The sequence below is a fragment of the Petromyzon marinus genome, chromosome 43, assembly GCF_048934315.1.
Source record: "Petromyzon marinus isolate PM22_M1 ecotype Great Lakes invasive population chromosome 43, UKy_Petmar_22M1.pri1.0, whole genome shotgun sequence".
In the NCBI taxonomy this organism is placed as follows: Eukaryota; Metazoa; Chordata; class Hyperoartia; order Petromyzontiformes; family Petromyzontidae; genus Petromyzon; species Petromyzon marinus.
The window spans coordinates 7,160,834-7,183,699 of NC_133709.1; the positions used below are offsets into that span (position 1 = coordinate 7,160,834).

The 22,866-nt window shown below is 43.2% G+C and overlaps 1 long non-coding RNA gene across 3 annotated transcripts; it reads right to left on the minus strand.

Annotated features, from left to right (window-relative positions):
• Positions 1-7,143: 7,143 nt before the first annotated feature.
• Positions 7,144-19,702, minus strand: LOC116951377 (uncharacterized). 3 transcript variants are annotated; one of them, XR_012946750.1, is made up of 8 exons: positions 19,453-19,702; positions 16,553-16,656; positions 16,217-16,339; positions 12,604-12,740; positions 12,007-12,133; positions 11,172-11,314; positions 10,779-10,931; positions 7,144-7,937 (listed from the first exon to the last, which is right to left on the minus strand). It is a non-coding gene; the product is annotated as an uncharacterized LOC116951377 (long non-coding RNA). The 3 variants fall into 3 exon arrangements; XR_012946748.1 differs by lacking the exon at positions 12,007-12,133 and having other exon boundaries at positions 19,453-19,694; XR_012946749.1 differs by lacking the exons at positions 12,007-12,133; positions 19,453-19,702 and adding an exon at positions 18,267-18,287.
• Positions 19,703-22,866: the final 3,164 nt, after the last annotated feature.

The window sequence follows — 22,866 nt, forward strand, 5'->3', positions numbered from 1 at the left end:
AAACATCGTGAGAATTTTATTTTCTTATTTTATTTTATTATTTTATTCTCATTCTACGTGACTTTACCGAAAGAACCAAAGAAGATGAATCCTTGCAGTCATGAAAGCTTTAAATCGAAATTTAATCGCCTCTACGGGGAGGAATTCCACACATCCTTAAGATCATTCAACAGAGTCCGGGATAAGATGGCTCAACTAATCGAGTCTCTCACCTTTCTGAAGAGATGCCGCGACTCTAAGGTAATACCAACCGCATTTACACTAACCTCTGCTGCTGCAACTTCTTTTAATGCAAGACGAATTCTAGCTAGATCTAGCTTAGCTCTTATCTCCAAAAAAATCAGACTTACACGCACCGAACTAGATCAGTTAGACAAGATACTCTACAAATCACACTCAACATTGACAGCAACGATGTCTACATCGGATTGGGAACATGTAGACAATATGACTACCTCTTCGGCTGCCACTATGTCGACCAAATGTAGGGACAATTTGATTTCCAAATGTAATCGCCGCTCCAACAAAAAATAAATTCCACATACCGAAAAGATAGACGTTAACAAAGTAGTAATTAATCGCAGTAACAGTTCCATTTCTGATGGCCTGAAATCCGTTTTAGCTAAAGGGCTAAACTTTGCTGTCACACCGAGACACATACCAGTTAATGATATCATTGCCCATGTTGACGTTGCACTCAAGGGCTTGAGTCACATTGCTGCAGACGTAGCAACATCTGAAATCGCTGCAACCCTTAAAAAACGCTAAGATGCCACCTAGCAACATCAGCAAAGAAGAACGCTTTGAATTATCTCAATTAAAAAGGAGAGATTATATTCATCTTCTTTGGTTCTTTCGGTAAAGTCACGTGACTTTATCGAAAGAACCAAAGAAGATGAATCATTGCAGTCACGAAAGCTTTAAATAGAGATTATATTGTCGTCCTCTCAGCCGACAAGGGCAATGCCACTGTCATCATGGACAAAATAGAATATAACAACAAAATTCAAGAACTACTCAACGATGGCAGCTATACAAAAATAAAAAGAGATCCCACCAACAGCTTGGTTACCAAAACGAACAAAATCATCTCTGATTCAACAGCATCAACTGATCAGACCAAACAGTTCTCGTTGAAACCCTCTGCTGCCAGACCACCAAGATTATATGGCCTCCCAAAGATACACAAAGAAGATACACTTCTTCGTCCCATCGTCTCAACTATCAACTCCCCCACCTATAAACTGGCACGTTTTCTGGCTGATATACTGCGACCTTTCACTGGAAAAACCACCTCTGCGGTACTAAATTTTACTCACCTGGTATCGACAATCAAAGGCATTTTCCTGTCCCCAGACGACCTGCTTGTCAGTTTTGATGTGGTGTCCTTATTCACCAAAGTTCTGGTACCTGACACCATCGCAATCATTGAAGACTTGGTTCATCAAGGACTGCATACTGATGTACCCCCTCTGGTGAGACATTGCTTAACCAACACATACTTCACCTGGAATGGAACTTTCTACAAACAGACTGAGGGCACCCAAATGGGCTCCCCCTTGTCTCCGGTTGTAGTCAACATTTTCATGGAGAAATTTGAGACTGACGCCATCCAGACTGCCACTCTATGCCCAACCTTATGGAAGAGGAACGTGGATGACACTTTTGTCATCTGGCCACATGGCCAGCCTGCTCTAGACCAATTTTTCGACCACATCAATTTCATGCACCCATCCATCAGATTTACCATGGAAGTCGAAAAAGATGGCAAGCTACCCTTTTTGGATGTCTTAATTAAAAGGAGACCTGATGGTTCAATGAGCCACTCTGTCTACAGAAAAAAAACTACCCATACAGATGCTTACTTGAGACCAGATTCCCACCACCATCCATCCCAGAAGAACTCCCTCATCAAGACTCTATACCATAGAGCCCAATGCATCTCAGACCAGGAACACATTGCCAGTGAACTCAAACACGTACACCAGGCTCTCAGGGCTAATGGTTACTCCAACTACACAATCCGCAAAGCCATCACTCCAGTCATGAAGAAGGATACTCTTGAGGAGCCACTAAAAACCATCACCTTACCCTACATTGCAGGGGTCACTAAAAAGATCTCCAAAATCCTGAATAAACACAAGATCCAGGTCCGATTCAACACAATACATAAAATCCGTGATCTGGTTCCATCTGTAAAAGATGCTGTTCCAGACATACAGTATCCGGGCATTTACAAACTAAAGTGCCTCTGTGGTAGCAACTACATTGGTGAAACCAAACGACATATCTCGGACCGCATCCGCGAACATAAAGCAAACTTGAAACACGGTAGGACGAACTCTTCTGCCGTGGCAGATCACTGTTATAATTCAGTGGGTTCACATGAGTTTGACTTCTCCAAGACGGAGGTTCTTTGCAAGCCAACCGGCTACCATGAGAGATTCGTTCACGAGGCCATCCACTTATACAAGCACAGAGACAATTTCAACTGAGAAGATGGATTCTGGCTTAGTAACCATTGGAAAGATGTTTTAAACCATTTCGGTTCTTAATTAATTGTATTTTACAGTGACCATCAGACCGCAGCTCTTTCGCTGGCATGGTGACTGTTGCTCTCTCCCCCCTCCTCCCTTCCGAGCATGGATTAACTCGTCCGCCTGAATGTCGCTGTCCGTGGTTCTGGTGTTGAGGGGAAGGAAAACCCGCCATTTTTCACCATATAACATTGTGATATTTAACGACTTATTGTTAGTTGCTCAGCTGACTGGAGAGTATATGGAGTTTATTGATAACTTTGAGGAGCTTATATTTTAGTTTTTTATTGGTTTACTATATGGTATTCATTACATAGTGTAATGTATACCCAGTTGCTGTATCATTAATAGCTCAGCTTATTGAAGAATATATTAAGTACATTTATTATATTGATGTGATATAGACTTAATTTTTTCACATCAGTTTACTTTATGATAGTTGGTTAGTTGTAGACCTTTAGCGTCCATATACTAAATGCCTCTGTTGATATGTAAACTTTTACTTTAACACAGCTATTTCTGTCACAAGCTAATCCCTCTGCTATTTCAATGCTAAATTCTCCTGCTCTGATATGTAAACCCCTTTGTTAAGGCTCTTCACGCCTCTCACCGAGCTTAAAAGACGCTATGGTTTACTTTATGATAGTTGATAGTTGGAGGCCTTTAGCGTGCATATACTAATTGCCTCTGTTGATATGTAAACTTTGACTTTAACACAGCTATTTCTGTCACAAGCTAATCCTTCAGCTTTTTCAATGCTAAATTCTGCTGCTTTGATATGTTAACTCCTTTGTCAAGGCTCTTCACGCCTCTCACCGAGCTTAAAAAAGACGCTGCGAATCTTAGCAGCGTTAATTGAAGGTCTGTCGTCCCGACAGTTCTGTTCTTTCACCTGAAGAAGGCTACTTGTGTTGTGGCCGAAACGTCGTGAGAATTTTATTGTCTTGTTTTATTTTATTATTTTATTCTCATTATATGTGACTTTACCGAAAGAACCAAGGACGATGATATTAAAAATTGAACTTTTTTTTTTACAAATTTTACTAAGTACAATTTTGATACATAACCGTATAATAAAATGTTAGCAAGTTCATATAAATTCAAGTCCTCTTTATATTACACTTATTATTCATGCTTTGATTCTAATACGTTTCTCGTGTTTTCTACCTTATAATTTTAAGTGCTCATTTGTTCATGACTAAAATAACCTAAATTTTGATTTAAAGCTTTCGTGACTGCAGGGATTCCTATTCTTTGTTCCTTCGGTAAAGTCACGTAGAAGGGAAACAATAAAATAATAAAAATATAAAACAATAAAATTCTCACGACGTTTCGACTGCAACACAAGCAATCATCATCAGGTGTGAAAACCACCACTTTGTTTGTAGACGCCAGGGTACTGTATGTCCGGAATCACATCTTTTACAGATAGAACCAGATCACGGATTTTATGTAATGTGTTGAATCGGACTTGGATCTTGTGTTTATTCAATATTTTGGAGATCTTATTTGTGATCCCCGAAATGTAGGGTAAAGTGATTGTTTTGAAAGGTTCCTCAAGAGGGTCCTTCTTCATGGTTGGACATACATTACCCTGGCGTCTACAAACTAAGTTGCCTCTGTGGTAGTAGTTACATTGGAGAAACCAAACGACATGTCTCAGACAGCATTCGTGTACACAAAGCAGACCTAAAACACGGTAGGACTAACACCTCGGCCGTGGCAGATCACTGTTATAATTCAGTAGGCTCACATGACATTGACTTCTCCAAGACAGAGGTTCTTTGCAAGCCATCTGGCTACATGAGAGATTCGTTCATGAGGCTATACACATATACAAACACAGAGACAATTTCAACCGAGAAGATGGATTCTGGCTTAGCAATCATTGGAAGGATTTGATAAACCATTTTCGGGTCTTAATTGATTGTTCACGCTTACGGTGGCTTTCAGACCGCATCCATTATTTTCGTCTCCCCCTGCTCTTTTCCGAACATAGATGGACTCGTCCATCTGAACAAACTGTCAAATCGCTCTCTGTGGTGCTAACGTTAAAAAAACGCCACTTTTAAAAAATGTTCTTGCTGTGGTTTTCACACCTGATGATGATTGCTTGTATTGCAGTCGAAACGTCGTGAGAATTGTATTGTTTTATATTTTTATTATTTTATTGTTTCCCTTCTACGTGACTTTACCGAAAGAACTAAGCATATAAAAGAACCTACCAAAGAATTATTTTATTGTTAGTCAATATTGAATTGTGCTGTGAATCGTATAAATGGGAATGTAACGTACCCTATTGAAAATTATGACATTATATCATAGGTATGTTAGAACTGCATGTAAGGGTTGTGCAAAGTCATCATGCTGTATGACATGCTGATGGTTATCTGCAAGCATGCTGGTGATGCAACATTTAGATGGACTTCTTTGGAGTTAAATCCTTTGTCCAGAAAAGTCTCAGGCTCACTTGGGATTTTGGCCACTTTCAAACTAACGAGTGTTTTTGCATGACAGTGAATGAGAGTACCTGGGGGGACAACATCGTGCCGAAGAGAGTATGACAATGCATGGTGCTATACATGCAGCGTTTTTAAATAAATGTGGTAATGTGAGATGGCCACTAATGGTCCATGTCTTACAATCTCTTTCGTGGCACAGATCCAAGAGGAGTCTCTTTGGAAAGTCAGAGTGGTGTACACAAACAACTGCTGGTAAATATGCTCGCATGCATTTCATTTACATCCAAGATGCATGCATTTTATTTATATCGATGTCCCACAAACCACAGTTGGGTTACAATGTTTAGTTCCGAGAAGCTTGAGACAACCCATATTTGGTATACCTTGAATCGTCTCCATGGGCTCCCTTGAAGAATCGACATTTTGCCTTGATGTGTGCCTGTTTCCCCAAAATTAAAATGATTCTTAGAAGCCTGGTAAGTCCCCAAGCTATAAACATATTTTTGGTTGCAAAGATTGTTTTTCTAAGTGGCAACAAATATGTTAAAATATGGGCAAAATCCTGTTTCAAACTATAGCAAAATCTGTTTGCGGTCCATTGTGGGCCATTCCCGATAATGATAACTAATTTTTTTAGCTGTGAGACAACTGTTCATGACAGGGCATGATAGGTAGGGCAATGCCATTGCCTAGTGGTAGCGCATTCACTGCTTTTGTCGAGTTACATGGTTCGAATCCAGTAGCCGTCCTAATTATTACTGCGAGTGTAATAACTATAATGTTCCATTTGCTTTATCGTAGACATTAAAGATCTCCTGACGTAATTAGAAAGAGTAGGTCATTGCGTGCCATAGTCAGGGTCCAAATTTGCCACACTGGAAAATTGCCCGTAAATTTCTCAATTGGGATTATATAGAGAGATTATCACCTCCGACTCGCAGACTGATGCACCAGGGTCATTCAAATGAGCTTATCTGTCCTCACCTGGCTAAACAAAATGAACTTGAACTTAACAACCACATGCATAGCATGGTTAATGTAAAAAAGTCACATGTAATTTTGAAAGCTTATTTTGTAAAAATTGCATCCCACAACGCTGTACAATTTGTAAAACGTGCCGTTTTCAAACGGAGGCATGGGAAACCACATACAAGCCAGAAGAGAGCCAGAACCGGTGCTAACAATTACCCAAGCTATGCGGTCTGCCAAAATAATTCCGTTGGTTTGGCAAATTTGGACCATGACGCCGGCACACAATGCATTATTAGCGTGAAAGGCGTTATGGGTCCTTCAACGTCCACTGTGAAAGCAGACGGCACGTAATATTTTTAAAGTTTTTTTTAACCCACTATTAATCAGCGAGGCTGCTGGATTTGAAGCTTGAACCTTAGTAAAAAGCGTCGGGTGCACTTCCATTCGGCAATGTCACCGCCTCGTGGTTGGTATAGGTCTTGGTGCAAGGGATAAAATTGGGGGCCCTGTCCAATTCCGCCCCCCCCCCCTTTATAGTCGGGTGGCTGGTAAAAACACGAAAACCACGTAATTTTTACGTACCGGTGAAAAATGGGAAATACATACATTTTGGACCTCTGGAATATGTGTAATGAGAGAGCGTCATCTAATGGGCGGAAAGGGGTAACCGCATGGCCACCACCGGGTAGCGGGTATCCAATCCCAAGCGAGGATATATCTGGGCCAAAGGTAATGGCCGGAGTCAAAGGGGAACGTCCAGGAACCATCAGGAAGGTTCCACGAGGGGGCGTGGCTATAGGCGGAGCTCAGCTCCGCCGAGAGAGATAGAAGCAGGGACAGCGGAGGACTCAGGGTCGGTGTGTCGCTGCACAAGCCTCTCCCCATCATCGACCACGTGGCAGAACCCAGCTAGGCTCGTCTCTCCTCCTGGCACAGCGCCAGGCAGCGGCAGGATCGGGGAGTGAGAAAGAGGCGGACCTCAACGGCGGAAACCAGCGAGGCTCGCCTCTCCTTCAGGGCACGGCGCCAGCCAGCGGCAAGATCGGGGAGCGGGAGAGAGGCGAACAGAGAGAACGGCTCGTCCCCGGCCAAAGAGAGAGCAGGGAAACATACGGGGAGAGCGGGAGTGAGCTGTGCAAGAATTATATCAATAAAAGACGCCAGTCAAGATCGTCGTGGAAGTCGTTTATTATTCTACCAAGACTTTTAATGTGTGCAGAGAGGACCAAATACAATTCATACGAGTCAGAGGAGCTCTTTGGTACAGGTCTCTTCGTCTACAATACACCACACAACACCCATTGTTTAGAAATTTTCATTCAAATACTACATCCAGAAACTACATATATAAGCTATTTTAGGTACATGCCCTGGTTTGTAAATTATTTCATGAAGCAAAATGAGTAAATCCATGAAGCGTATAAAACCTATGGGATACAATTAATGGCATACAAATCGATGTATATAGCAGTGTGCAACTATTTTAACTGTAAAAAATGATGTTTTACCTATTGCTATGATTATATTTCTGACATGTCCAGCCTACTTCATTTCGCCCCACCAAATTTTGTTAGTCGTACTTACATGATAAAATAATCAGTTTGTGGTTAACAACACCGCCACTGTATAAATTCGTGTTCTGTCCACATAAAATATGTCGTTTTCACATGTTAGATGTAGCATGCACAATTCTTTCACGGTTAATTCGCCATAATGTGGTTACATAACGTTCAGAGCGTTTTAAGCAAAGAATATACATTGCTACCAGCTTTCTGTTGCCTTGATCAAAATACTCTTCTAAAAAGGTTGATTCAGATTAGATTAAACAAGCTTGTGTTAATATTTCAAGAACCATTATGATGTAAATATCAATGAACCAGTATGTGTTAAGACGGCGATGACAATCTTGATGGTACAGTTCATCGCCCACAAGAATGTCCTTCCGAGTTTAATAACGGGCCATCACCTGCACATTGGAAATTCACATAAAATACAATATTATCTTTTGAAATATTACTGACAACCAATATTACAACACAGTAATGGTCATTTCTAAAAACAGGTATTAAGATGTTAAACACCAAACAGAAACCTTATACAAGGCATCATGTCTGCATTAACCACAATGTTTGTGGTCAGAATTCAAACAAAAACATACTCTGATAATATATGCATTAAATTTTGATTTAAAGCTTTCGTGACTGCAGTAATTCATATTCTTAGTTTTTTCGGTAAAGTCACGTTGAAGAGAAACAACAGAATAACAAAATATATATAAAACAATAAAAAATTCTCACGACGTTTCGACCATAACTCACCTGATGATGACCGTTTGAGTTATGGTCGAAACGTCGTGAGAATTTTTTATTGTTTTATATATATTTTGTTATTCTGTTGTTTCTCTTCAACGTGACTTTACCGAAAAAACTAAGAAAATATATGCATTGTTTTTTAAACTGATTGGGCCACACCAGAGACATCTTTCTTTTGAGCCTCGTCTCAAACGATGGTAGATCAGAGGACGCCAAAAGGCGTACAGCACAAAAACATTGCACTATCAGAGTAATGAGAGCTTGGGGTGCGCATCTGGGACCTCCTTTGCCAGTACCAAAATGTGATAATAGGTTTTTACCCTTTTTTTGGCAATAAGACAGGTGTTAAGATGTTAAAACACCAAACAGAAACCTTTTACAAGGAATCATGTCTGCATTAACCATAATGCTTGTGGTCAGAATGCAAAAAAAAAACATACTCTGATCAACTAGATTTTAAGTTTTCATGACTGCAGGGATCCATACTCTTTGGTTCTTTCGGTAAAGTCACGTAGGTATAAAATAAAATAAATTAAATCACGACGTTTCGGGCGCAACACAAGCGTCCGTCATCAGGTGGGACAACCACAGCAAGAAACAATTGTTGAAGTGGGCAAAACCATCACGTTACCATGCATAGCAGGCGTTACCAAAAAGATTTCCAAAATCTTAAACAAAAACAAGATCCAGGTCCGATTCAGTACAGTACACAAAATCCGTGATCTAATCCCATCTGTGAAGTATGTCATTCCTGACATGCAATATCCTGGAGTCGACAAACTAAGTTGCACCTGTGGTGGGTGTTACATTGGGGAAACGAAACAACATATCTCGGACCGTGTTCGCGAGCACAAGTCAGATATGAAACACGGCAGAACTAATACCTCCGCCGTGGCTGACCATTGCTATAACGCTGTGGGCTCTCATGTTTTTTTCCGAGACCAAGGTACTCTGCAAACCTTCGGGCTACTATCACAGGTTTGTTCATGAAGCCATCCAGACATATAAACATAACTAACTTCAACCGAGAAGATGGATACAAATTGAGCAATCATTGGAAGGATGTTATTAACAAGGTAAAACCTTAACTGCTTTATGGTGTTGCCTTCATATCCGCATCTCCAGTCTTCTTTAGCCTCCCACTCTCAGCCCCGCTCACTCCCCCCCCCCCCCGGCATTTTGCCGTGCTCACCTTTAATCCCTTCTAGCAGCGCTTCACTTGGCAGTGCTCCACTCCCCCTACCCCACACCCCCTCTCTATCTCTCCTCCCTGGCTCCTCCCCCCTCTGTAACCTATATAACCTCTTGTTACAGCAGCCCTTTTGCCCACTTCAGCAATTGTTTCCTGCTGTGGTTGTCCCACCTGATGACGGACGCTTGTGTTGCGCCCGGAACGTCGTAATTTAATTTACTTTATTTTATACCTACGTGACTTTACCGAAAGAACCAAAGAGTATACTCTGATAATATATGCTTTGTCCTTGAAACTGATTTTTGTTTGCATTCTGACCACAAGCATTGTGGTTAATGCAGACATGATTCCTTGTAAAAGGTTTCAATTTGGTGTTTTAACATCTTAACACCTGTTTTGTTGCCTGAAAAAAGGGGAAAAACCTATTATCAGTGTAATATAATTTAAACAATACTAACCATTCTAGATATTAACCATTTCCTGCCACCCGAACAAAAATATCAATTGCTGAACTGCCTGTGTGCAATCCAGATCAAACCTGAACAAGTGGGAACCCTAGCTTGAGGAGCTACTTGATAAATTATACAGAGGGACGTGTGAAGAGGAGACTTTGGTTGGTGTACTTCAACTTATTCATTTCGTTGTCACCGCTCGTACACCACAGCAATACTCGTTCAAACCAACCCCGTTTCCTCGTTTCACAGTCCATTTTAAACCTCCACTATGCCCTTCTTCGCCAGTCACCCTTCTACAATTTCCCGCTCTTTTACAATCCGTTTCTCTTCACCAATTCGATCAGAGTGTCATCCACTCACCAATCTGATTGCGTGTCGTGCACGTCAGTGCTAACACCCCCGATCTCTATTCCTTGCTCGAGTGAGTTGTGTGTGCGTGACGTCAGTGACCCCTGACCTCCGATCCTTACTTGGTCTATCCCCCGTTTGCGTGATTGACATGTGCGGCGTGTGTGATGTCGAGTGAGGAAGGCATGCGTGCTGTTTGTGTGGTGCGAATGTGAGGTTGTACGAGACATCCTCTACACATGCATCCATTTGCTGTACTGCCATCTTATGGTCAGCTCACAGCACCCAGTTTTAGTTCTGGATTAAGTCTGTATGAGCCACCAGCCACACATCGAGAGTACTGCATCATAAATGTATGCCACCTTGTTCAACAAATGATAAGAGATATTCGATTAAATATATGAATTTGCTGAGTGTACAAATGCTGTTTTAAAATATGTGTAACCGACGAACGTAGTATACGAGCTTGTGCGTAACAGCAGTTTGAATGTGCAGCTTACGTTTTGAATCCAGGGAATGTAGGCAGATATACGAGAGAAGACTGGAGGCTTAGATAAATTTTTACAATTCACTGCTGATATAAATGTAACAACGCCATGCACAACCCATGAATTGTCACTCTTCCGACATAGTAGCGGTCCACCCCAATCACCCTTTGAACGAACGGAAAAGTCATTGTTAAACCATTATCCTGAACCACAGCTGAAGTTATGAGTAGACAAAAGTCTTACATCTGTCAGAATATCAAATACTGTACTGTGTGAAAACTTTTGATGCACTTTGAGCAAAGTAATCCATGCACTGTACAACTTGGGCACATTATTCCTAAAACACTTTCACAACAAATCAGTAAATTGTTTACAAATTGTGACTCAAACAAGAAATGTTCTTACATTGCATGGACCGCTTGATCCATCACCAGCACATGTTGTGTTTGCAGGTAATTTAGAACCCCAATATTCATCTGTTTTGCATGTGTTGTCATCAATCACTGGTAGGGTGGCTTGCTGGAGCGTGCTGCTAAATAAACCATTGACTGAAATATATAGAGAAAATGACAAATAAAACTCAGTTTTACAATATCTCATTTATAGATATATTGTAGTTTGTGGTCGAGTCGCAAGACGTTTTCCTTTTTTAAAAAGGCAGCATTCCACGAGAAGCTGCACCAAACACGGTAACGCATTCTAAGTTAAGGGAGGCGCAAGGGAATTCTAACATGATGTGGTGAAATCTCATAACAGCATTGTGCAAAGTTACGAATGTCCTCAAAGGTGCACACAGCTGCAGGGTTTCGGAAATCTGCAGCAGTGTCCACAAAGGTCAACAAAACAGATTAATGCAGGTGACCCCTCAACGCCTGGTCCTTGGTTATGTTGTCAGATCCTGCAACTGTTGTACAGTTACCAGTTGACCTCCAGAGACCACACCTTGGTCACCCACTTTTGGGTGTCTACTTCAGTGCCTCTCTTGATAGTTTGCCCTCCATCCTGATACTACTAATGTAATTAACCATGGAAAGATGATAGTAATGTTAACGAGGCCAGTTTTTGGACAGTGTTACGACAATCATTTCTACAAAGTAACAGAGAAATCCCTCGCCAACCGCGGATTTGCCAACCGCAGTTTATTACTTGTGTAGTGTGCTTAAATACGCGGCACACACTGTAGTCCGAGGGACAAACACGTGCGTGTATGCAACATGAGGCTGCACGGGCGAACAACCACCTCATTAAGGGGGGAAGCTGGTGCAAACAAGGTCGGTCCGGGGTTGCACGCTGACACCAGAGGTGTTGCCAGGGAAACGGGCGATAAGGGGTGATTGATGGTCAGACAGGCGCCAGCCGGTCTGGCCCTAAAGAGACACCAGGGTGGAGTTGGTTAATTGGAGAGGGGACATAAATACGGCCGTGAGAGCGTAGAGGAGTTTGTGTTGCTGGGGACCAAGGTGAAGACATCTCGCCACTGCCGCTCAAGCCAGGGATGGACCTCAACCCTCACGAGTCGCCGGGCGGGTGATGGTTGTTACCCCCGCCCAGATTAGGATGAGTGAGTGGGTTGTTCCACCTGATGAAGGATTCTTGTGTTGCGATCGAAACGTCATGATTTATTTCATTTTAATTTATTTTATTTCTACCTACGTGACTTTACCGAAAGGACCAAAGAGTATGGATTCCTGCAGTCACGAAAGCTTCAAATCAAGATTATCATGACGATTACTACATTGATTATATATGTTACTCATTGCACATTATAATCCTGTATTCCATATTTGTTTTGTGACTACCTAATGTATGTGTGGCCATCCTTGTTGTTGCGACCTACTTATTCTGGAGCCCCAGCCGATGGTGTAGCATGTGGTTTTCGATGACAGTTGCTCGTTGTCACTGGGAAGGCAGGCAATCCGTATTCCATTGTCCTGCGGCACCGGTGCTGTCAGCTTAATCAATCCAACGTCTTTTCTATACACAATTAAAGGGTTCATATTGAGAATGATAAGATCTGAGATAAGCATCAAGATATAAAACGTGTACACAATATAGTGGATTGGCGCCTAAAAAAACAAATAATGTAATATTTGTTAAACCTACACACTCGATTTTGTTTATTATCAAAAATGTAGGGTGTAAAATGGTAGCCTCGGGTTTTCGTGTCACCTTAAACATAATTAATACCGTCATCTAGGTGAATTTGATGTCATTAATTTAAATCCAGATATCAGCAGAGCTACCTTCCAATAATGACCCTTGAAAAGGTGAACAACCGATTGAGTGTACCAATAAAACAGTTAATAACGAATAACTGGGGAACGATGGATCAACGTTCACGTCACGCCCCGTCAGTATCCGAGTCTGCCTGGGAAAATGAATGATCCTACAAGCAGACTAAATTCGAAAAGAAGCTTCGTGAGAAGAGCCTCAAAGAATTATAGTCAAAGTCCCAAAGCCGAGAACACACAGCACCAAGATCACATTTCAGTCAGACCAGCCCTACGAATCCTCCAACTTAATGTCGAAGGCATATCAGCAGCCAAGCACAGTCTCATTTAAGTCCTTGATGCCCAACACATGCCTGCAAGAAAACCACATTTGCCCAATCCATATACTCAGTGGAGGTCTACTCACCCTTAACTCAGCAGGACTAGAAAGCAACCGCTTAGCTTTATGACTTTGCATTTGTGGTGCCACGACCGCGGAGCAACTCCGCAAGCGCCGCGACTACCTCCCGGCCCCTGCACTAGACGCACACCCGCACATAGCGCACCCACGTATTGTCCTGGCACATCGGGTTTTAATCCGAAGGGCCCCTAGGGGGAGAGTTCCACGGTTTCCCGGTGCCAGGAGATTGGCCGACCCCCACAGGACAGGTGACATTGCGGTGCCCCTAAATTGGCTTAAAATTGTATTGGTGCAAAAAGAAAAGATTCCCTGGGCCAACCGCAATGAGTTACACACAACATTGAGGGGAGGACGGAGGGTGGAATATTAGGCATGAAGAGCAGACCCTAAGACGTGAACTACTGGGCACAGGAGAACAATGGGTGGGCGGAGCGGCAGCGAGAGTATAAAGGTGGGAGCCTCGGGACGATTGGAGCTGTTGTCTACAACCTCCGGGCCATCACGACCCACTCCCTGCCTGCTGTCCTGCCTCTTCAAGCCGCTCACAGCATCCGTGTGATGCCAGCGAGTGCTGCTGCGAGACAGTGATTGGGCAAGTCTTCTCTCGTCCTTCTCCCTCTGACTCTCTCAGCGTCCGTGGGACGCCGCGAGTCCAGTTTCAAGGTACGTGGTAGGACGATTGAGTAGCTGGGTTTATAGGCAGAGTTACGCTAGGCTCTCCTCGCGAAATGCGTATTGGCACCATTAATAAACTCTAGTACAGGATATCGGTGTAGTGTGATTTCTGTGTGTGTGGGCAAAACCTCGCCGTAGCGTCTGTGATCTGTGAGTGGCTTGTCTGCGTGGAGAGACGGTGTGCTCAGCGTGAGAGTGAGTGCAGGGCTGCAGCGTGGGGGTGGTATGATTTGAGCGTGCGCATGAGGCGCGTGTACTGCAGCACATACGGCCGCCGTCGTTTGCGCGTGCTTGCGCTCGCATGTTTGTTTACACAGCAAGCTTTACGCAGCGCGTTTACACAGTAGAAATAGCGTGAACGGTGAGGCATGCCCCATAGTCTAATCTCGGTGGTGGCAAAGCCAGCCGTTCAGGTATGTCCCTCAGAGAGGGCACTGGCTTGGGTGGGCCGATCACTCGATCGGCGGGGGCTCGGCGAGAGGCGGCCGAAGAGGAGGAGTGGAGAGTGGAGGAGGTGGACATCGTGCCCCCACACATTCGCTAAATAGAATAAATGTAATAACTATCAAGACCTAAATGTGACTTCCTGGCCAGAAACCAAAGGGGAAACAACATTCACATTTTTGCCTTGTAGAGACGCACATTGAGGACAGGATGTAGATGGCAAACTACCAAATAAATGGTTACACCCTTGCTGATGCCATCTACCACCCTAATATCCTTGCCACCTTGCTTAGGCAAGGCTTAAAGGTACACCCCCTCAAGTATACCACAAGTGACGGCACATCTATATATATAAAAGGGAAGTTTGTGAATGTGTGTCTGTTCGAAATGTTTAGCATACTTCCCGACATGCAACAAAATTGAAATTTGGCATGTGGGTAGCTTCTAGACTGTACACAATGCAAACAGTATAAAAATAGACTTTTGTATTTTGGGGGGCGGGGGGGGCGCAATAATGGATATATTTTGCACGGCAAGTGAGCAGTGACGTCACATCTGTGATGTCACCCGCATGCGGCAGCGTTACGCAGTGTGCCTGCTGACGTCACGCATTACCCCCCCCCCCCCAACCCTCCGCGTAGGCCGTGTATCCCGCATCGCTGTCTCGACTTTCTAAGTCAACGCAACTATTTTCAGCTCGTTCTTAAATATAAAGCAGAAAATACATCTGTTTGTGTGAAGCAGCAAAAACTCTCGAACGCTGACCTCTGACGTAATGAAATTTGCACAGCTTATGCTGTCTGGAATTTCTAAGGGAACGCGACAATTTCCAGCTCGTCACGTCATTCCCTTCCCGAGTTGCCTGGTTAAGGTTTAATTTCCTTGAGTGAAAAACAACCGATTTACTTAAATTGATTTGTTTCGGATTTTTTCTTGCAAGCATAAATTTTCTTCAGGGTTTTCCAGTGAAATATAAGGGAATATTAAATTAATCCAAGACAAGAATCCAAGTCTCGGGCGAAGCCGGGTAGTAAAGATTGTCGACAATAAATATCACAGTCATGTGATGGTCATCGATGTATACATTACCACCACTGCCATTACCACCACTGCCAGCAGTCACTCACCCGGCTATATATGTGGGTGACTTCAATAGCAACCACACAAAATGGGTTTACTCAGAAAAGATTGAAGCCACTGCATTTGTTTTGATGGGTCGAATGACACATGAAATTAGCAACCTGCACGTCCTTTGGATGTGACCATCCGTACCTCCAGCCACCCAACCAGCAAAACTTGTAATAATAATAAAGTAAACTATAAAAGTATCTGTGTTGAACCAGGTTCCTCCCCAACCCCAACGTCACCAGCACCCCCCTACCTCTTGCACGTGACAACCCTCAGGCCCCCCCTCCTACCCGCATGCACCCCCAGTCGCCCCCCCCTCAACCCGTGTCCCCCTCCTCGCGCACCCCTTCCCACGAGCGGCCCCGCCCCCCCACTGCACGCCCCCACTCACTGCTGGCCACCCGCATGCCCCCTCCCCCTCTGCGAATGTGGGCAGCGCATGGCATGCCAGCCAGAAAAAAACTTGTTCCTAATGCATTGTATGGGTGGTCATCCGATGATCATTTATCACCAAATCATGCAGTCATTTTTTGTGGGACAGACATAGACAGAAGTAAATGTGTAATACTTACTCAGAGCTGGTGTAGTTAAATGCGGAATGGTAAGCAGTTAGGTAGACTTCTGCAACATTTGCCCCAGCCTCCTGCTGGTATATATTGTGCTTGCCAAGCACTACCCGTAGATAATACGTCTGCCTGTGGATATCACATAAACAACGCAACTCAAACAGCTTTAATTCCATTTAAGGGCTTCCAATTTTTAAATAAATAACAAAGTACCATTCATCCTTAGAAACAAAAGTATGGCTATATATAATACAAATCTACAACGTACATCTTTATACTTAACACAATAGCAGGTTTGTGATTATTAATATCTAAAAACTTGAATGCAAATGAATAACTTACTTGGCACAGCTGCCACTTGTGAGAACCCACTGTGGGGCGATGAGGGTTCCACTACAAGAGTGGTACCATGCGCTTTTCGTTGAATTGTAGTATTGCACAGAGACCTGTTATCGCATCAAGATACAATCGAGCAGTCAAAGTTCATAATCATTTAAAGATACACGTCAGAATCTTTATTTATACTGGAGAAATCTGATGAGCTATGAAGCTCTTTTTCACAGATGTCCAGTAGGGGCAGGTCAGAAAGTGACAACAATACACCTAACATGCACGCACCGATTTATTAATTAACGTAAATGCTTATGCTCATGATACAGGCATGGAATCGTGCACGTAATACAGTAATCTGAATAAAATATTTGCAAAACGATGGAATCGGGTTTTTTTATTATCAAATATTGACAAACATTCTTTGTGGAATAAAAGAAATAAATGATTCATTAGCAGCGGAGAGGTCATCATCCAGCAGTGGATTGGACATGGCTGATGATGATTAGTGGTGTGCAGAAACAACTTCGCAAACGCCACCACAATCCTCATTAACGTTACTTCATAACAACATCTTTTTAAATAGGCTGACGTTTATATATTAATTTTCACGTGACAACGCGATATTAGTTTCCTTTTGTATTTGGAATTGTTTTTTTAGCTTTAATATACTATCAGTATTAATAAATATTACTGAGCGGTACTTCCAATGTCTTAAACTGTAGTTCACTTAAAATAAACCTGTTACAAGCTTTCTCCAATAATGAGTGGGAGATGGTAGTCTTCATGTGGCCCACCTGTTGTGTTTTTTATTGTTCCCTTCAACACAACTTATATCCTCATCTAGGTGAATTGGATAGCGTAAATTTGAATCCAGATAGGATCAGTTGAGATGAATGCCAAAAAAGTATTTAAACCGATTGGTCGTGGTCTTCCAGTTTCACAAAAAAGATATTGACTCAAGACCTAAATGTGACTTTCTGGCCAGAAACCTAAAGGACTACAGGTCGGTATCCCTCGATTTACAAAAGGGATGCGTTTTTCAAAACAACACGTAAAACAAAATGTTGTAAATCGATATGGCTTTTCACATGAATTGAATACTACTTACCTAACAATATACACCTATATGACTTTGCACAGTACAAATATAGTAAAATGAACGTAAATATTGAAACTATTGCATAATTTAAAAGAAAAACAACCTTTTCAGGGAACTTGTAAAAAAATACACATGTTTAAATGACTGGAAAAAAGTGTCACGGTATTGTGGGGATAACGTGACACTGTTTGCGTATGGGTGACGCAGCCTTCCGGGTGCTGCTTGTATGCCGTTTGAAATTTCCTTAACACGGAAATTCGATTTTGTTCATAGAAATTTTCCATAATTCGTCAATTGCGTTCACATGACAGTTCGTAAATCGAACGTTCGTATATTGAGGGATACCTGTATAACGTTAACAACGCCTCATTAAAGGAGATCTTGTTGCTGCAATCTACTACCCTAAACATGGCCTCGCCAGTATCAGGCAAGGCCTAAATGACTATACTATCGGTGGCATCAATAGCTCCCACACACACCCCATGGTGCTACTCAGAAAATGACAACACTGGAGGGAAACTTGTGGAATGGTTGTCGGCAGAGGATACATTCCTTATACGACCACAAAAATCCGGGGCATATTTCACTCAGCCGATGGAAAACGGACCATGACCCAGAACTTACGCTTCATCTCAAAGGACAAGAATGAACAGCCACTAAATGCGTCATGAACCATTATAGGTAAACTAGCGGTCAGTACCCGGCGTTGCCCGGACGAAAAAGGCAGACACACACATGGACTTACAAACAGACATGGACCCATACACATTGAAACCCACTGACTTACACGCACGCAAACACATATGGACTCACACACACAGACATCGACTTGAGAGACACATATAGTTACACACACAAATCGACTCAAACACACAGAGTTACACATATCGACTCACACATACATACATAGACTGAACAACAACAACCGCCATTCGCCACTAAGTGGCAGTGACGTAACCACAATGCTTGTGGCAGGCCATGTGCACCTTGAGGCCACGTGAAGTGTCGCACACCTGCTGGCATACAGTAAGCATGTGCCTAGTGACTGTGGTGGAACCTGCTATCACAAATGCAGTGCATACTGACAGTGGTGGTAGCGGCTATTACAAAGGCAGTGCATACTAACTGTGGTGGTAGCTGCTATGATAACAGCAGCGCATACTGTGGTGGTACATGGTTTAACAACAGCAGTACATACTGAATGTGCTGGTACCTGGTATGATTACAGCAGTGCATATTGTGGTGGTACCTGCTTTCCCTGCAGCAGTGCATGCATACTGTTGTGGTAGCTGGTATGATTACAACAGTGCATACAGTGGTGGTACCTGCTTTCCCTGCAGCAGTGCATGTATACTGTGGTGTAAGCTATGATTACAGCAGGGCAAGCGACAGTGGTGGTACCTGCTATGAGTAGAGTAGTACATACTGACTCTATAGCAGTATATATCGACTGTATAGTAGTACATGCTTACTGTATAGCAGTATTTATGGACTGTACAGTAGTACATGGTGACTCCATAGCAGTATTTATGGACTCTACAGTAGTACATGCTGACTCTATAGCAGTATATATCGACTCTACAGTAGTACATGCTGACTCTATAGCAGTATTAATCGACGGTACAGTAGTAGATGCTGACTGTATAGCAGTATTTATGGACTGTACAGTAGTACAGGCTGACTCTATAGCAGTATTTAAGGACTCTACAGTAGTACATGCTGACTCTATAGCAGTATATATAGACTCTACAGGAGTACATGCTGACTGTATATCAGTATATTTAGTGACTCTATAGCACAAAGTACTCACGTGACAGAGTGCCGTGGTGTGGCCGTGAGCTCGACTGAACGCGCATCACTTGGCAGGGTCCGTCCCCCCCACGCAATTGGCGTCAGTTGGTGCGGTCGAGCTCGTGCAGTAAGTAAATAATTAAAATAAGAGTGGCACTAAATCGCTAATTAAACTAATTTAAAGTTGACGGCTGGGAAAACGGAATAGCCTATACCAAGCAGGGGGCTCGGGGCGTGCCACCCGGCAATTTTTTTTGGACTTGAACCCCAGCCAAATCCCCCGCAAACGCGAGCACGCGGAGACTTTTATATTTAAGACTTACAGACCTAAACCAGACCGGCAGTCACGTACACTGGGCTACCGATACCAGTCATAACCTTAAAACTACATCCTCGTTGGAAAGTTCATAAGGCCAACTGGCCCAGATATGAAAAAGAAACCAAAGCGCAACTGAATAACCTGGAGCCAAGGCCTGTTATCTTCAATAAATTAATAAAAATCTTGACATTTGCCACAACAAATTACATCCTGGGGGGGAATCGGAAAAGATAATGCCCTGTTGGTAATCAAAAATGGAACATCTCTTTAAAGAGTTAATCAGACAAGGTGAAAAAGATAAGGGAAATGCACTGCTAGTGTTCCTGAACTCTGCTGAAAAGAACGGTGGAAATACCTCACTGCAGATTTAGCCTTTACTCACTCAAGCCATGAAGCCTGGTAACTCCTTTGGAACCTAGGTGACTCAACCAACAGAGCACAGACTACCAAACCCTAAAGCAAATACTTTGGCTTCCCACACACTATCCTGCTCAAAGAAACCAATGGACAATCGCACCAAACAAGGTGTCCGGAAACAACTCGCCATCATTTTGAGTCAACTACCGGAAGCAATAATTTAGTGAGCGTACACTCACTGAAGTGGAAGGGGCCCTCGGGGCCATACAGTCTTAGCAAGGCATAGGGGTTTGATGGCCTTTGTCCTGAGTTCCTAAAGAACCTGGGAAAATATGGACCATCATAAACAAGACAGGTAATATCCGGATATAATGGAATCATTTCAGTTATCGCCATTCTGAGACACATAAACCTGCAAGACTCGCTCTCCAGCTCCAGTCCAATATCCTCGTGTCCTCCACTTCCAAGCTAATGGAACGACCCTTAACTGCCTCTCGAACAAGCCGGATTTCGAAGTGGCCGTAGCTGTTGTGAACAGAAGGTAGCATTCATCGTGAACAGAAAATCAATACAGCAATGATTGACCTCTGCAGCCTATGATACCGTTGGCAGCAAAAATCGAAGCCGTTCAACTGTACACCTAATTGACGTGATGGTCGGCAAATGTACTTTGAGGATACGCCTCACTGGTGAACACAGCCACCAGAGTTATGAACAATGGCCTTCCTCAAGGCTTGGTGCTAGCACTGCCACTATGTAACACATGTAACCTGATAAATGTACATCTTCTCACAAGTTTATATATACACATGACATCAACTTTAAACTAAACTCTTTGGTTCTTTCGGTAAAGTCACGTAGGTAACCTTGCCGCACAGGGCACAAATTTCGAGACCATTGTCAATACTCTTAACAGCTGATATTATTTTACTGGAGGCATATTTCCATTGTTAGAGACTGACACAATCCTTACAAAGCCACCAAAAGCGGACTCCACCTGAATAATTGTTCAGCAGATGCGACCCTTGATGTGTCATTTTGTGGTAACCCAGTGTACTATGATCCGACTCCAAGCTATCTAGGGGTTATCATGGATAGACACCTGACCTTTGAGCCCCATACAGTAGAAAACAGATCTGAAAAGACAAATTCAAACATCGTCTTGCTACAGAAACTTTCAAGCTGTGAAGTGCCGCCCTGTTACTGATCTACTCAGGTGCAGATATTGCACTTCAGCCTCGTCCGGGAGCTCATACACGAAACTGCTAGATGTACAATTATCTACCGCTATGGGTATCAGCACTGTAATTCTGAAACCAACACCAATCTCTTGGCTCGTCCTTCTGGTGAACATTCTGCCACCAAATATCCACGGAGATATGCACACTACAGTAAAAGGGTATTTCTATGTTTTCTTTCAAACAACAACCTACCTATTAACCAAGACCTCAACAATGTACATAGCTACCGACTCTAGTCCCGATCCCTCTTCTGGGTTCGTGCTGTCACCATCCTAGAGCCTCATCCAGATTCGGAAGAACGCTGGCAAAGAGAGTGGAACGACGCAGACATTCAGAATAAACACCTTATTTGAGACCTAAACATGGCACCTTCTGGCTTTGAAACTCCTCGAAGACACTGGTGCAACCATGAACTGTATCATAATATCAACAGGCAGAAGCACATATCTCCTTCATGAATGGAATATTAAAGACATGCCATAGTGCAATTGTAACCATGTGTAGAGGTGTTAACTGCGCACTGTTCGATAACCTGCATTGCCACCAGGTATAAAAGGGGCAGTGCAGCGTTACCTCTGGGTGCATAACGGTTGGGGTCAGACGAGGTGAAGTGGATCGTAGCCACGGTTTGGTAAGAACCAATCAGCCAGTTCCACGTGGGAATGTGTGATTGGTTATACCGGGTCACGAACGAGTATAAGAAGGGTGACCCAACAGAGCTCGGGGAGTTCTCTCCCTACACGAAGACCGAAGCCCGGGCTGAAGACTAGCTAGGACCCTGGACCAGCCTTCTAGCCCTTCTGAGGGCTAAGGCTCGGATACCCAGTGGTCAGGACCCACCGGGCCAGCGGTGGGTCAGATAGCCTCCCCTAGGTCCCAGCCGGAGGACTCTAGAATAGCGGTAGACGTGTAAGTCCCGCCAAGATAGGAGGCTGTACCTTCTTAGGCTAGGATAGCGGTAGACGTGTAAGTCCCGCCAAGTCCGGAGGCTGTAACTCCTTAGGCTAAGATAGTGGTAGACGTGTAAGTCCTGCCAAGTCCGGAGGCTGTACCTCCTTAGGGTATCGGGTGAGGGGACCGGATACCCCCTCTGTGTGTGTAAAGGACTGTATAAGGAAATAATTACAATGAACAGAGTGTGCCTCCTAAGAAGTTTATTCGTCTTTATAAATACTACACATGCAACAATACACAATAACATATTGCAATATGCAAGTAAAGCATCTACAATAATCATTGTACCGTCAGTTTCACGATACTTCAATTAAAGGATCCCAATGATTTATGCCACATAACTGCCAAGTGAAAAAATAATCCAAAAGTGATTTTATAAAGTGCTAATTTAATTGGTAATCGTGATTTATTTCTGATCTGTAATTATTGTACTATGTACATGTTACATTCAGACCCGGACGATGCTGTGCAGGCCAACTACAAAACCTCACACAGCACATCGAAGATGCTTACCAACAGAAGATGATCACTGGTGCAGCGTTTGTTGATCCGTCTGCTGCAT